Source organism: Oenanthe melanoleuca, chromosome 3 (assembly GCF_029582105.1).
Source record: "Oenanthe melanoleuca isolate GR-GAL-2019-014 chromosome 3, OMel1.0, whole genome shotgun sequence".
Classification (NCBI taxonomy): domain Eukaryota; kingdom Metazoa; phylum Chordata; class Aves; order Passeriformes; family Muscicapidae; genus Oenanthe; species Oenanthe melanoleuca.
In genome coordinates, this window is record NC_079336.1 from 91,645,704 (window position 1) to 91,662,298 (window position 16,595).

A 16,595-nucleotide genomic window follows, 5' to 3' on the forward strand; every position below is an offset into this window, starting at 1 on the left:
TTTTTCTGAGGATGCCAAGAAAGGAAAATAATACAGATTAAAATTTTAACATTAAGAAAAATACAGTAGTAGTTGATAGATGTTTCTCTGCTACAGAAATAGGTAAGAGAGCACCAGCTCCTATCATATGGTGATGAAATATGGTATCATATGGTGATGAAATACCCTGTGTTATAAAAATAACAGGCGAAGGTTAACGAAAGCTAGCGCGGATTCAAGTTTTAAAAATAGTTGCCCAAAGAGTTGTTTAGATCACTGAAGCTGAATCTTGAAACCTCTGAAGCTCCAGGAGAGGGCAAGAACAGGAATGTTGTACCAGAAAGGCACAGTTTTGATCAGGACAAGAGGATGGCTGGTGTGGCACTGGGACAGAGGTCACAGGTTTCACCCTTGTGCCATCACTTCCCTCCTGGACCAAGGAATGACAGCAGCACTGATCCACGTGGCACTCACCAAGTGGCTCTGAACCCAGGCAATAAAGGATCCCTTCCAAACACAGGTGGGTTTTCTGAATGAATGGTCCTCACCCAGTGCTGTTCATCACTTTTTGGCAGCTGCAGCACAAACAGAATCACTCTCAATCCAGGGTTACAAATGACAGAGACCTGAGGATCAGGAAGGAAGGAGCACAGGCAGTGATGGCTGCTGGCCTGGATTCCTGGTGAGCCAAGAACAATCTCCTGCTCTGGGGGAAGTGGCTGGGTGGCTCTGTACCCCCAAGGGAGGCACCCAGGCCATGCTCACAGCAACTATTAAAAAAGGCTTATCTTGATGGATTTATCAATCCACTGTGACAGTGTGATCAGCATAATCAAAGCCTGCAAACAGGGGAATATCAGGAAGCCAAATAACCTCTCATTTGGCTCTGTTGCAGCTACTGCTGTGCTGCATTCTGGTACCCACATGCCTAGAAAGCAGTCAGGAAACTGTGATGGGTTCAGTGGATAATGAAAACAGAGATGGAGGGATGCACACAACTGGGTCCAAAGCATTTATGAAAAAAAAAGAAACATTACAAATGTTTTCTTCACAGTTTAATCAGCAATTTCCACAACTGCCATAACTAATGGCTCTTACATTCAGCAAACAAAAATGTAGTGGGAATGGACTGATGGAAGATGAATCTAGGCCAATTCATCCTAGAAATAAAACACATAGCAATAGTGGAGTGACTGATCATTAGGATTAGTATCCCATACCTTGTGAAGGATCTTCAGCTGAGGAAAAAAACTTTATCATCTGAAAGCTATGCTCAGTTCTGAAATAGACTTTGTGTTATAGTTAAACCTGGGGAATTTTTCTGACCTTTGTAACAACAGAGCTAATCACTACTTATATCCCTGTTTTTCTCCAAACAATTCTGCTTGTAAACCTAAACTTAAAATGGAAATTTGTATTGTTGCCCCAAATAAATAGCTTTCATTCATTTTAAGGCTTCTGTGTTATCCCATGGCCTCACAGCAGCTCCATATGGATATATGGCTGTATATCTTGGTTTCTTGGAAGTAGAGGACATACAGCCTGAAAGCCAGGCTATATATTTACCTGTCTCTAACCTATGATATTCCTCAGTGTGATAAGGAAAAGAGCAATTTGGTTTTAGAGCTTGAGAAAATGCTGCACGTGTTTATCAAACCTCATCCATAATTGCCACTGTCCCTAAGTGTGGCCATTCTGAGGAATGGGTGGATAAAACACCTTTCAGGAGGAGCAGGGCTCACCACCAGCCTGCTGCAGCTGGACTGACTGAGAAAGGCACAGAGAAATGAGGATCTTTTTGCAATTCCAGACAGGCAGAGGCCAGATTCAAGAGTCAAGAACCAGAAAACACACCAAAAGAAACCAAGCAGGTGAGCATCTATCTCCAAAAGTGCCACAAGACAGTGTTGTTTCACAGTTATGGATTTGTCTGGCAAATTTGTCCATACCTCTATCCATGGCAGACCAAGTCCCAGCCACAATTTACCCCTCTTTGGGTCTAATTCTCTGCTGAAATAACTCAGCTGAGCATTTGCCTTTGGGTTGCTACAGAAAATAGGAGGCTGAAGCTACAGTATAGTTGTAATCAGCAAAAAGAATACAAATGTTCAGGATTATTAGTGGCTTCTAAAGGGACAACTGGCAATCTTAAAAATCAAGGCTTGGCTGGCAAGATGAACAATCTAGAAAAAAAGACTCTAGGTGCTTTATTTGCATGTGTGGAAGGGAGAGCAGTGTCTCTAAAGGCTGCCAGTTTAACAGGGGTGTGTTCACTGATCTGTACAGCTCCCTGCTCCCACGGGTCAGGTATAGGCAGCTGAATGTCAAGGGACAGAGATTTCATGTGCACACTAATCCTACTGCACAAAAGTCTCCTTGGACACTGCAAACAAAGGGGAAGGGACAGTGGATATGTAATCACTGATCTCTTCTTGCACTAATAATTCAAGAGCACACATTATGTTGGTTTTTCTTAATGAAGTGCCTCTATCTATTTTCTGTGCCCACATATGTTGTTTCTTCTTTTAGCAGGTTGAATGCCTGCCATTCAGTCACTGGGAGGGATTTGCCAGGCTAGACCCAGCACACATTTCTGTAGTCTGAAGAGGGAGAAGATCAGGATTCCAATCCCCATTTTACAGTGGTGCTTTTGCTATTTTCAGAGATGAGATTTTCTAAGATCACCACAAACAGAACTCTGCCCCAAATTTTTGTGGGGTCCTTCTCTCTGTTCTGGCTGCACAATGTGCATTGTATATCCTCTGATAGTTCAAGTGAATTAAGTCTCATTTCACACGTGGAAAATATGACAGTCAGCAAAAAGGATGAAGCATGCATTTTTATATAAAGCTTCATTTAATGTCCTTTGAAACCAGTGCAAAGCCCTGCATTGACGTCAGTGAGCTTTCAGTCAGGCTCATACCACTGTAAATGTAAATTCAAGATTTCCAGTAGTAGAACTCTTGTAATAAACCCCATTTTTGATGTACTGAACAGTGCAATCAGGCTCCCCTTTGATCATCCACAGCAATCTCCTTCTGTGGGTTTTAAAGCAGGTTATGAAGGGAGGAAAGCATCATCAGCCTCAATTTACAAGTGAGAAAGAAGTGAGGAGGAGACAAAGTGATTAGCAAGGCTGGCTACTACGTCAGTACAGAAATGAAAATATAGCACATGCTTCCTGACACCAAACTGGGCTCTTCTTAGATAAGTCACACTGATAAGAGGCTCTAATTTATTACTGATGTATCAAACAATCCTTCCTCTTTATCTTGCTAGGCAGAGCTTTCTGCAGGAATGAGCTCTGAGAGCTTCTGGCACAAATTCCAATTGATACAGAGGTTAAAATCCCCACAACCAGGAAAAATGAACCAAGAGAAAGGGGCCCTTCACAAGTCATAAACAAAAATTAAATGGTGCACAGTCTTTAAAATAAAAATGAAAAATTCAGTTTTTAAATTAAGTATTTATTGCTTTGGTCAGGTTTAATACTTTGTGTTGGCTTTACACAATGCACAGGTGTACAGAAGACTAAAGTTTAATCCATTTGTGTTAGGTGAAGCAAACACATAATTATCCAATCCTTTAAAAAGTCAGATTCATTCAAATAAAGCCCTCGTCTAATATTTTATGCATGATATTTTCCCCTGCTCAAAACCTCCAGTGCTGTCTTGCACTGCTGACAGTGATTTTCAGCAGTTTGCTGTCCCTAGATTTCAATGGCCAGCATGAAGACAGCAGTGTCATACTGCTTGCCAGAGATCCTCATCATTTATGCAGAGAAAAGCCTGATCAATTAATCAGTATTTAAGCAGAGAAGAGGGAAGGGAAGCAGAGATACACAGGCATTCCAAAACAGACTCTGTAAGGAAGTGTTACTTTTAATATAAAAGATTGGCTCACAATGCAGTGTTCAAAGTCAGAAGGACTTGAAAAATGCCTCCTATTTATTTGTGTGACAGAGCAGTCCCAGTCAGGAGAGCTGGAGCCCACTGCTGCTCATTCAGCAGCAGCAAACCTGTTTATGTAAGCTGCCAGCATCAGTGTACACAAAATCACAGAGCACCCGGCTTGTAAGCAGGCAGGGAATGCTGTGGTGCCAGGGACACTCATGCACATCCTCCAGGACGAGTGGGAAACGCTGAATTACCTGAAGCTGGCATTCAGAGGTGCCTCCACAAGTCAGACCCAAAGCTGCCAGATGAATGTTCCCTGGGATGTGTCCCTGCACATCGGTGTGACAGCCCCTGGCAGGCTCAGTTAGGCTCAACATGGGAATTACCTATGTCCTCCCCTGCAGCACACAGCTCCTGTCCTTCCCCCTCTCCCAGCCCTGGGAGGGAGCAGCTGTCTCATCCCAGGCCAGCATGAGCCAGGGGCTCCCATGTCCTGATGAAATTAACCTCCTGTGTTAATTAACATCTCTCTTCTCTTGTTTGGTTATACCGCTTTTGGAATCACCTCCCTGGCTGGGGGATGGGGCTATTTTCTCTGGCTGCTCTGCCAGGGGACACAACACATTTTTCCATATTACAGGACAGGCAGCACATGGCCAAGTTCTGCTACAGTCCCCCCATGTCTCCAGCAATCTGTTTCTCTAGGGTGCTGCTGTGTTTATCCCTAAAATCCAGTCTCTTTCCTTAGCTATTTCCTATTCATCTAGATGACCACAAGCAATAGCTTTCCTTTGTGTTTTCAGAGGAAAACCTTCCTTTAGATTTTTTTGTGCCTTGCCCCAGAGGGGGTCTCAGATGGCTCAGAGACCTGGCTGACAGCTTCACTGGCAAGAAACACATGAGGATCCTTTGTGCAGATGGCATCTGAGACAACACTGTCTGCTTGGACCTAAGGAGGTCAAAATCTAAAACTATTCTAAAAGAGGCTGTTCAGATGTGGACTAACACAGTGTGGGGAGCAGTCCCTTTCTTGCTGGGTGGTGGTGATGGGGTCTGTTCACACCTCACAGATGAACAGTTCTTACATTAAGACAAAAAATACAAAGGGCATCTGTATTTATTTGCAGCAGTGCTTTCATAAGAACTGCCTGGAGCAATATTAGGATTGTGTCTGCACAGAATTCACTAACCATCCATAAAATACATATGTTTCTCCCCTGGGACTCATTACAGGGCTGGGGGTAGATGGGGCTGAGTCTGCCCTTCTTGGTGGTAGGTGGGAAAGGGAGCTCTGCCTGCTGGAAAGGCTTGGGAATCACTGCCAGAGCAGGCTGTGATTTAATGCTAGGAAAAACTGTATCCCCTCAGTAAATGTACTTGGACTAGATTTTATGTAAGCAAACTCAGAAAAACCTTACTCATTCTTATGTCACTAATCCAGGCACCTCATAATTTGCAGGGGGTGGGGGGAGGAGAAGGAAAATCGACACACTGCTGCTTGCCAGCCAAAACACAGCACTGATTTCCCACTGCTTGGATTTCATCAATTTTCTGCAAGACAACAGCAGGGTATTTGCTAATACACAGGAAGCCACAGACAACCCCCTGCAGGCATTTATTGCCTTTGCTCATCAATAACTGATGTTATTGATGAGCAAACTGGACATCTGTGCACTGGCAGGGGGAGAGGCACAGCTTTCTTGACATGCCACGTTTTAGTGGTCATAATGAAATGAAAGCATGCCAGGGGCTGCTGTCAGGGACATCATCCCTCTAATTTCTGTGTTGTTGGAGCTCAAACATTTTACAGGTCAGGATGTAGTGCCTTGATGTATCCTAGAAACAAGTCAATCTTGCTCTGCATCCTTGTGCCTTCCCTGCTCTCGCCAAGGCAGCACAGTCATCATCTCCCCCTCTTTTCCAGCCTTCCCTCTACCCACAAACACTTCAGAGGCATGGAGCAATTCAGTCACTGACTCTCAGAGCTGCCTCCTTCCCCCTGTGACAGCATCTTCTGAGGCAGAGCAAACACTTCAGTGTCTCTGGGGAAGTCAGGCTGAGTGCACCAAGTGTAGGGTCTCTGATCAGAACACACAGGGACTGAGCCCCACGTGCCCCAACACATGGCAGACCAGAGTCCCACCCAGGAACTTGGCCAGCTTTGGCTTCATGAAGCAATGCTTGTGCTTTTACTGACCACTGGCAGGACCCAAAAACTGTCTCTGCACAGGCAGAAAATTAATCAGTCACTAAAACCTTTCTCAGGAACCACATTAGCCTCAGACACCATGATCTCATCATGATGGTTGCTGGCTTTGTGATTCTCCTTAACAACTCCTGGTTCTCCCCCTCCTCTCTCCCTAAAAATGCTGCATTTTTCACACACAGGCACAAAATTGTCAAGGCCAAATGCTGACATCCATTCTGTCCAAAATTACTGCTTCACAAGCACACCCCCATCCATGAAAACATCCCAGCACCCACAAATCTGTCTCGTTCCTCCTTTAGGACCACAGACAGCAGGAAGGAACTGACCAAACGCATCCACCAAGCAAGCCAAAACAGAAATCTTCACCAAAAAGTTTCTAAATGTTCTCACCTTTGGGAATCTTGGTACCAAGCTGGACAGTTTGCTGCCAGTTGTGGAAATTAAAAGATAATATCCTGACCTTTCTGCCCTATACTTGTGTTTGCTCAGAAGGTCTCCCTGCCTCTTCAGCAGAGTAGTCACCACCCAAATTTTGCTTTAGAGACTCCCATACCAGCATCTGCCTGACCCCTCCAGGGGTGGGGAATGCCTGCAGCATCAGCCCTTGCACACAGCACCCTCAGCATTCCAGCTGGGAACAGCAAGGAAAGGCAAAGAGGAAAGTGAGGATCCTCATACCCTGTGGAAATCCCCCAGGAAAACCCAGGGGAGCTTCCTCCTGGACATTTATTTACCTATTTGGTCTCCACCAAGCAGGGGAAGATGAGACTTGGGATCACAAGAGCCTGGAGGATGGTGACAAATGCTCCCAGCTCTGCCCAGCACAGCCAGAAAAAGAACAAGGGGAAGAGAAAAAGTGGGTTTGGAGATCCTCCTGAGGAAGGCAGCTCCTTGTTTTCTGGTGTATAATCAAAGCCCCAAACCCAGCCCCATAGAAATCACCCATCTTTCTCTGTCAGGAGTTTCACCACACCTCCAGCAATGAATGTAAGAAACCTGACACCGAGTTTCATGAGCTTTAGCTGTGCTATGATTCACACTTTCCTGCAATTATTGTAATTTAATGATATTGTTATATTTTGATCCCATTACATCTAATTAGATAAGACAGGGAAATTATCATTATCATCATAAGCCTGTACCTCACACCAGTTGATGACTCTTTAGTTTTACATGACATCCAGCATTTTAAGCTGATTTTTAATTCCCATTTAATTCCAGCAGTACTCCAAATTCACATCACATTTCCAATGAAAGGCTGGATTCCTGTCTGCCTTTGGGGCTCCCAGTCTGTAAGCCTGGGGAATGCAATCCCCCTGGGAGCAGAGGCAGCACAGGAGCCACAGCTCACCATTCTGTCACCCAGGTTTGAGTCAGGAGTGCCTGCAGACTTGGCAGGGGACAACAGGCTGAGGACAGGGTGACACAGACTTCAGTGTTTCACCTTACTGAGAGCCCCTCTTTGTGAGGGAAAGCATCAGGAATGTCAGGATCTCTTGGGAACACCCTCCATGATGTTAGGACAAACCAGAACACATATCACAGTATGTGGTGCAGGTTGTTTCCAAGTCACTTTTCAAGCTCAGAATAACAATTCTATCTTTTCTATCTATTCCATCAACCCATCATTTCCTCTGGTGGAGACTTTCATTCCCAGCTGCCCACTTCTACTCTTTCCAGTCAGTTAGAAAATGTTATTTCTTGAGCAATCCCAGCCATAACCTGTGTCCTCATAACCAAGTCCCCCCTTCATTATCAACAAGGGGCAGATGTGGTTCTGTTTATTATCCAGAAAACTACTTATTCTTTAAATGTCTTAAATTTGCATCTTTGGAGGTATTTAATTCAGCTTTTCTCACCCCAAGTTTTATGCTACAAAGAAACACTATTCAGTCCTGCCTGGCAGCAATTACTACAGCCCCAGTTTGCTTCAGGATTTATGAAAAGGCCTCTATAGATTCTGGCAGCAGATTTGTTTGTTATTTTTATGGAATACTCATAGACTGCAAGTGATCACTGCAAGAGTGTTGCTGCTAAAGAACTTCCTTCAGGCTGGCAGTAGCTCAGTTTCCCTGCCCATGCACACAGAACAGTAAGAGCAGCAATGCCTTTAAATTGAAACTGTGAAGACTGAGCTGCCAATCATTAAATTCTTTACACATTAAAAAAAAAAAAAAAGAAAAAGAAAAAAAAAAGCATATTTGAATAGAGGACTCCAAGCTGTAGCTCCAGCTGGGATTTAGTGATGCTAAATTCACTGCTGGCACATTTTTCATATGCCACAGGTATCTCTGAGCTTTTGGGAAACTACCTGGCTGGACTGGATCTGAGAAGTGACCTGACAACACAGATGGACCTACCCTGTCACCCACACAGCCAACAGGAGATCCAGAGTTAACACAAAATCAACACCAAATCAGCTTCTCAAGGAGAAATTTTAAGACCATGCTGTCCACTAAGGAGGGAGGAGGTCACAGGAGCAAGGTGCTTCAGAAATTGAATTTGTCAGGTCAGAGCAGCTTAGAAGTCAGGCATAAGGTTTACTTCTTTATGATTAGAAGTTAAAGTTATTTATTGGAATTTCAAAACCCAGCCTTGCCATCAGGACTGTAATGCCGTAAGTATATAAAAACCTCAACATAATTTAGGAAAAAAAATGCTGTAAAGTACATTAATAATTACATTAAATAATTATCCTCTTATTTGTATTCAAAAAGAAATCCTTTAAAGGCTTACTGAATAAAATTCAATAATAGAAATAAAATTAGTCAGTCAGCCAGCTAGTCTTTGATTAGGGGGACAGAAAACAGGCTGGCCAAGTGTTGGTGGAGGATTATTTCTGTGGCATTCAACCTCAGGGTCAGGAAAGGAGAAGATGATGAAGGAAGAAAGCTGAGCAAGTGCAAAATAAACAGGATGAGCTCCCAGCAATGGGAAAAATACATTGTCAGTGGATTGAGGTTGGTCAATTTTGTAGCTGATGCTCACCACTATCCTTGAGTCTGCAGGGACTAGAAGAAAGTGATAAAAAGCTGGTGCTAAACATGGCAAGGCATTAAATCTGGAATTATTAGTAGCCACTTCCAAATAGCCACACAGATTTCTGCTCAAGCTGCCAACATCAGTGAGTAATTTTGAAAGCATGGGTACAGAGAGGCAGATATATTTCATAATAACTCCAACACTGATTTTGATAACTAGATTGGAATTTGAACTTTCACTGATCTATTTTCTGGGTTACAGTGGGGCTGATAAGGAAGAAAAAAGGACCACCTTTTCTGAGAAATATTGCATCCTGCCTGGAATGGGATAAACATGTGGTCAAGACATAATAGGGGGAAAAGGGAAAAGGTCTTATCTCAGAATTTCCATTTGTAGGACACAGAACCTGGGGAGAGGAGCAAGAGGAATCAGGTGTGTGGAAAGAGGATCAAAACTTCCAGATTTTTGAGAACTTCAGCTTCAGGCAGCACCCACAGGGCTTTTGAGATCAGGCATTTGAGAGGGTTTCACTTTGCAGAAGCTTAGAAACTTTGGAGACTCTAGCCCCAAAGCAGCAAAACCAAAATAAGACAGTTCAAAGTAGGTTAATTATTCAAAATTTACTCAAACTATAATTGCAAGGATGCTCTTGAGTAAATGAGATTGTTTAAATGCTGTGATGACAGGTCTGTAAAAATTTTGCTAGCAAGTTTCAAAAAATGGCACAAATCTCTACAAAATAATTCAGAGGAGCCAACCCTAGTATCATCCATGCATAACTAAAACTATGAATGCAAGACACAAAATTCTGAAATTTTAATAAAGAAAAGTTGCTGAGAAGTTATTTTAAAAGAACACCTTTTACCTCATCAGTGGAATTATCTGCATCAAATGTAACCAATGCCCTTGATACCTGCCCTGCAAAAAAGGTGCTGATGCTGTTAAAAGAAATAAGAGGTACATTACCAACTAAATAATATATATCTCTGAATTACCAAAATATTAAAATGCCTTTGAGGCATCATTTGCTTGTTTCTAATTCAACCTGAGATGGCAGGTTCTCACAGGATAATGGTCTTCTCATAATTATGATCTATTTTGCTCTTTCCAGCACATTTTGGGCTGATTTTCTGACAGTGTGTTGTGAGTCTTTTTACCAGCATTTACAGCTTGTTGTCCTTCATCACAGACAAACCAAATTCTACATGCTGCATTGAGACCACACTTCAGCACATAAATGCCTGCCTGCCCAGAAGGAGGAGCAGAAACAAGGAAACCTCCCCTGGCATGGGTGCAAGGTGGGATTCCCAGGTCAGGGAGATTGTCACAGGGATATCCAGCAGGGAATGTCCAGCTCAAACCCAGTCTCAGCAGCAAAGGAGCAGCTCACTTGTCAAAACTACAAACACAAAACTCCCACAAGTCCTTCTCTTGCACTTCCAGGGTATCAAGTGAAGGATTTTCCCAGTAAACATAGCTGAGTGCTTCTAGTCTGAGTGCTCTCCCAGAGGGGATCAGGCAAGCATTAGGAAGGAAGAAAAATACCTGCAGAGGGTTTGTTGTTAGAAACCATCATCTAGAAGGGAAGCTTCACTTCCCTCCAAGTCAGGCAGCCTGAAGAGACTGAAGCTTTATTTGGGAAAGCCTGAAACTCTGCAGAGCCTCGCTAAGTCAATATTTTTTAACATCTCTCATGAGAATACATCATTACACCTTCACATTAAGGCCCAGTTCAGAGATATCTGTCTATTTGTACCCCCCTTTGCTGCCAGATAGTCTTGGTAGAACAAAAACATTGCCAGCATCCTCCAGGTGAGGCACAGCAGCTTTGCAAGTGCTGTCCACCACTGACACAGACATTTTTCCAAAGACTCTGAAACAACCAAGGCAGGCAGACAAAGCTCCTCTCTCTCTCACATTTACTATTTTAGATTATTACCCACTGGAGGCATTAGCATTCCTTATTGGAAGAAACACCATAGTTTCAAAAACTACCTACACTGAGTCATTTTAAAAATTGTTCCTTCCTAGATGACCAAAAAGTTTTGAAGAAAGCAAAAAAAAAAACTTATTTTGACCAACAACTTTATTTCATTTTAGATGTGCATTCAGAAGATGAAGCCCTTTTAGGGGGGTGAGCAATTGAACAGTTTCATCACTAAAAAGGTTAAAGTGACACACTCTGACCTTATCAAAAGGTTCCCTTCCCTGCCAATTATTTTCTAAACAAAACCCTTAGGAGAATTATGCATTCTATGCAATGTCTTGCTGTTAATGAAATTAATCGTTTTCCTGATGAAATTTAAATTATTTTAATCTTCCTCATGAATAAAATCAAAACATCTTATTCCAAGCACTCTCATCAATTCAAGTTAAAAGAGAATTACCTAAGAATACAATGGAAATAGATTAAATCAGCTTCAGATGTTCATAAAGGGGTGCTCAGCCTTGGCACCTACCCAGCATGGAAAATTTTAGCCTCAAATAGCTCAGGTTCTGTCGAATTGTGAGGGACAGAAACCTGAGCCTTCTCATGATGAGTGCAAGGAAGCCTCAGTGAGGCAGACAGAGCCAGCAGGAGGATAAAGAAGTGCCCAAGTGCCCTCCATGGGACACAGAATTTAACCTTTATGGCAAAAGGGCTGCATGTCTTTTCCACCCTTCAATAATTTTTTAAAATTTTTTTTCACCTTAAGGGTGAAAAAGGAAGCAAAGAGAACACCCATTTCCAGCTGAAACAAAGGAGAATTTCAGTAGGCAAGCCATCATTACTCTGTGGGTGTACACCATGTGCCTGGAAGGCTGCTGGAGACACCTGGCAGACAGAGATGTAGAATAGGAGAGGTTGAAGAAGCAAAAATACTGTAGTAAACTTCCTTGGGATGTCAGGATGATGCAGAAATCCTTTTGCCCAGTTTCCCCATACGTGACCCTTCCTCTGACAGATTGCACCAAGCCATGGTTCCTCTCCTTCCCCATGTACAACGGGCAGTCACCCCAGCAAAAGCAGGGCAAAGGCAGCAAGAGATGATTTACTTAATTCTCCAGTGCTTTATCCAGCCCCATCCAGCCCAGACACCTCAGGAATTCAGCTGGGAGGGCCCCTAGCTTGAGCACACCCTGGAGTGGATGGTTTGCAAGATGCTCTCTGCAAGGTGGTGAGTGGAGAAGGGCTCAGCTGGCTCTGACTGAGTGGTCCCCACTCAGCTGGCACGTCCCCACCTCAGCAGTGTGCTGTAGGAAGCTCCTAGCTCTGCAGCCTTCAAAGATGATACAACATGCACAACTAAAATGAAGGAAAATGAAGAAAAAAACCCCTATTTTTCAACAGGCATTATTAGCCTGTCCCCAAAGCAAACCTCCTGCCTGTACAATACTCAGTGACCTGCACACATGGGGGATGCTGGGGCAGTGGTTCACCCCTTGCCAGCAGCAGTTGATGCTCAGACTCAATCTTGGAGGACTTTTCCAACTACAACAATTCTGTGATTCCCTGGGTACCTGCACTGCAGCACCTGCCAGAGCAGCTCTCTTGCTCAGCCTGAGGCCAGGGCTGCACAGAGGTGTGTGCACCCTGGCAGCCTCCCAAAGTGCTGCAGAACCCCTCACCCCCTGGGTCATCTCTGCTGTGGCCAGCCCAGCCCAGAGAAGTCCCTTTGGGGCTGTGCTGGGAGCTGGTCTTGCCCAAATACGTCGAAAACAGGAGGCCAGGGCTGGATGCAGGTTTGCTGAGATCAGGGCTATTCTGGTGCAGACAGGCTCTGTGCTGCTGATAGGCAGGATTAATGAGCCAGCCTGCTCATCCCTTGCAATTAGGAACAACACTACGACTATTTTGGTGCCATTTCTCTGCTGAGCTCTCAAACAGCTTATCAGCCCCTTCTATATCCACATGCAATCACAGCTTTGTTAAATATAGGAGCAAAACAGCCACATGGACAGCTGCTCTGCCCCTGGAGCTAAGGTGTGCAGGACCTCTTGCTAATGCTCATACAACATTACAGAGAAAGGGGTTTGGTGAATGGCACTAAGCAGCCTTCAGTGTCACTTTGTCACTAAAACTCCTCTGGCATTTTCAGTGCTCATAGGAGAGCTGGGCACAGTGATCACCTAATTTTCTCAGTTTACCAGGAACTGCAGAAGTTCAGTCCAGGTGTTGAAGGGTTACAAGACAGACAAAGCACTGAGGTACAGCACAACACTAAATCAAAGCTGGATGCCTTAAAAAGAGCTTCCAAATGGATGCTAAAGGGGCAAAGCTTGGTTCAGGACAGCCAGACCCTGTTCAGATCTCTGAAAACACAAACAGCTCCTCAGCCACCTGCTGGTATCCCAGTTTTTCACACCAGTATCCTCTTCCATCACCCCAATGGATTTTAACAACCAACATTGAAGCTGCTGCCAATGCCTCTGACTAAGGATTTTGTACCTGCCTAGACCAGAGAGATTCTACAACCCAGCAGCCCTCTATCCAGAGTCCCTACATCACAGACAAATCTCTGTCCATCCTTATAGCAGCTTACTGTGCTGCTCTACAATGTGATCTTCTTTAAATGCTCCACTGGTGTCTGCCAGGAGTGCAACTTGATATGAAACTCACAAGTGCCAGACAGCTCCTTCATCTCCCCATGACAAATAAATCTTCAGGATAAATCCAAGCTCTCCAATGTCACTTCATATATATAGACAATCAAAGAAACTAAGGTACAGAAGTGTGAAGACAAGGCATACGAGTCAAATCATATTTAACCCCTCGTTTATTGATCTAACAGAAATGGTTTGTTACTTTTTAAATTTTACTCTCTGGTTCATGTGAAGGTTTTTCAAGCATTTCTGCACTGTGCTGAACTCTCCCCCTCACACAGCCATTCTTATCCTCAGGAATAAACCTTTAGGTTATTTTTCCTTGCCACTGAAATGGCCCCAGCCCTGAAGCAGGAGCTCACAGGCTCTTGGCTCAGACTGACAAACTCCCGTCACATCCTGGGAAGACACTGAACAGATGGGCACCTCACAGGGCAGGATTTAAGCCAGGCTGGATCCAGCCAAATTCAACAGGACCTCAGACAGCTTCCAAGGCCAGGGACTGCATCTCTACATACTGCAGGATACAGGACACTGACTCCATAAAAATGCAAAGAGCAGAGCAGCTCAGACACCGAGTCAGCATTAGGATTGCTGGCTGCACTTGGGTAAGTTCTGCTGCTGCTCCTCACTCTGGCTCACAGCTCACCTGGGCAGCACCAACTGGAGATGCTCAGCAGGTGACTGAAATGTGCAGTTCTGCCATCCCATCAGTGCCCCTTGTTTCTAGTAAGGAGGCAGTTGCAAGCTGGAATTGCTGCAGGACGTCTTGGGCTCTGGGCTCCCAAGAAGAGCTGCTGACTGATGATGACCACACTAGAAGCCCATCGGGATCATTGCAAATAATTCATCCTGCTGCAATATGCCTTAAAAATGACTGACTTGAAGTTGCTTTCCTCCCAGTCTGAGGAATGGCAAGACTGGAAAAGATGCAGAAGACAGCTAAAGCAAGACAAGAAAGGAGCCTGCTCTTCCACTGGGACAAGGGCCTGACAGGAGGAGTACAGACAGCAGAGGCAAGAAACCCCTCAGCAGAAGGAGCACTGGACTGAGCAGAGACAGTAACCCTGCAGGATCCTGGCAGCAGGATCACCCCTGGGAACACAGCAGGACCTGAACTTGGCTTCCAGCAGCTGCACATCACTGGGAAAACAAATGGCTGTGATTATCTACTGCTCCCAGGCTGGCTCAAACCATTTGAAACCTGCTCTTCAGCAACTCCTCTGCAGTACTTACAGGAACAGCAGGCAAACAGGCCACAGGAGAGCAGATACCTGCAAATGAGCCAGCCCTCAACTACTCATTATCTCTGATTCCCTCCTTGGCTAGGGTGAAAGATAGCAGGCTTCATTTTTGTCCTCCCTACTGAATCAGCACCTTCAGTTCCCAGGGCCTTCCTGCTGCTGTGTACACATGCTGAGAGCAGCTTCACCATGGCTAAGCAGGACTGGAGGCTAAAACACTTCCCCATCTGCCTTTCCCACAGCCCTTGTGGCTCCCCAGTCTCATCAGCTCCTGCCTGTGCTTTTGAACACACCAACCTGCAAGGAGTCCTCGGCAGAGCTTCTCACTATCAGGCACCAGTGCACTTCCCACACGATTGCTTCACTCAAAACACCTTGAGTCTGTATCTGTCAGAAGTAGGAGAGGGACCTTTCATATTTTTCCAAAGGCTGCTGGCACATCTGTGAAAGGAAAAGCCATAGGAAGCCACAGAAAATCATCTGCCAAGACAAGGGGGATGCAGGTATCCCCAGTGTGACCAAGAAGAATAAAGCATATGAGCTGCTTAGCATGGAAAGTTTAACAATCTCTTGGCTCTGGAAGTCCAACCCTAAAGGCAGGATAGCTTGCAAGGTGGATGAATGGAACAGTTCTAGCTTTAGCAGAGCTTCACAGCAGGTCTCACACATGGCTGGTCACCGTTTGTGAACAGTAAATCCCCAACCAGGAGCAGCACTTGCTCACAGCACCTTGCCTGCCTTGCTTTGTGAGGTGAATCTCAGGGAGCCACTCACAGGACCTGGGAGATATTCTCAGAAACAAGAACTCAGGGGATAAATGGAAAATGAGTTATGAGGGAATCAATTTTCCAGGACTGTCCCTATTTCAGCACACCTTGCACAAGAGCACAACGCTGACACTGAGCAGGGAAAAGCAGGTCTTGGTCTGACTGACACCCATGTGTGAATAAAACCTACTGAGTGATTTTCCCATTTGTTTTTAACTGTGCCTCATCTTGGAGTCGCTGAGGGGAGTGTCACAGCCAGCAGTAAGAGCAAGGGATGGGTGATCAAGCCTCAATTCTGTCCTTAAAGACATAAATAACCTTTCTAGTGCTCCTGTGCTACAGTAATAACAATACCTGCTTAAACCCCATCACAATTCTGGCCCACATCCCTTCAGCCTCCCTCCCCTCCAGAAATGAGGGCAGATCTTTTATTTTTTTTCTGGCTAGGCACATATAGTGCTCAGGCAGGGGCTTTCTGAGGAGGCACATATTTGCAGTGCATCACACTGGGAAGCAGAAAAGGATGGAAAAATGCACACAGGCAGGGCTCCCCAAACCCTCACCAAATTTCTCCTACCCTTAGCATAAAGGTGCTAAGTTGTCATTTTCTAGCTTCACTAAATTCTGCTTTTAAAAAAAACAAAAAAACAATCAGCATTACCCTCCAACCTGCTCCCTGGTGAAGCAATTCTCAGGCTGCCACTTGTGGGACACAACCCTCCAAGGAATGGTCTGCAGGAAGGAAGGGGTTTGATCAGCCCATCTCCACTATCAACAAACCCACAGCAAACTGCTCACTCACAGCCTTGCACTGCCCTGCCCCATCCTTTCCAAGACCATGACACTGCAGAATAAAATCCAGCATTGCTCCTCATAGTGACAGGGTTCCTGCAGCAGAAACTCCAGCTCCACACCATGCATGGAGCAGCAGCAG

The 16,595-nt window shown here is 44.8% G+C and overlaps 1 long non-coding RNA gene across 1 annotated transcript; it reads left to right on the forward strand.

Moving 5' to 3' along the window:
* Nucleotides 1-219: 219 nt before the first annotated feature.
* On the forward strand, nucleotides 220-8,456 carry LOC130251534 (uncharacterized). The gene is made up of 3 exons (XR_008840174.1): nucleotides 220-499; nucleotides 1,790-1,850; nucleotides 8,370-8,456. It is a non-coding gene; the product is annotated as an uncharacterized LOC130251534 (long non-coding RNA).
* The last annotated feature ends 8,139 nt before the right edge of the window (nucleotides 8,457-16,595 follow it).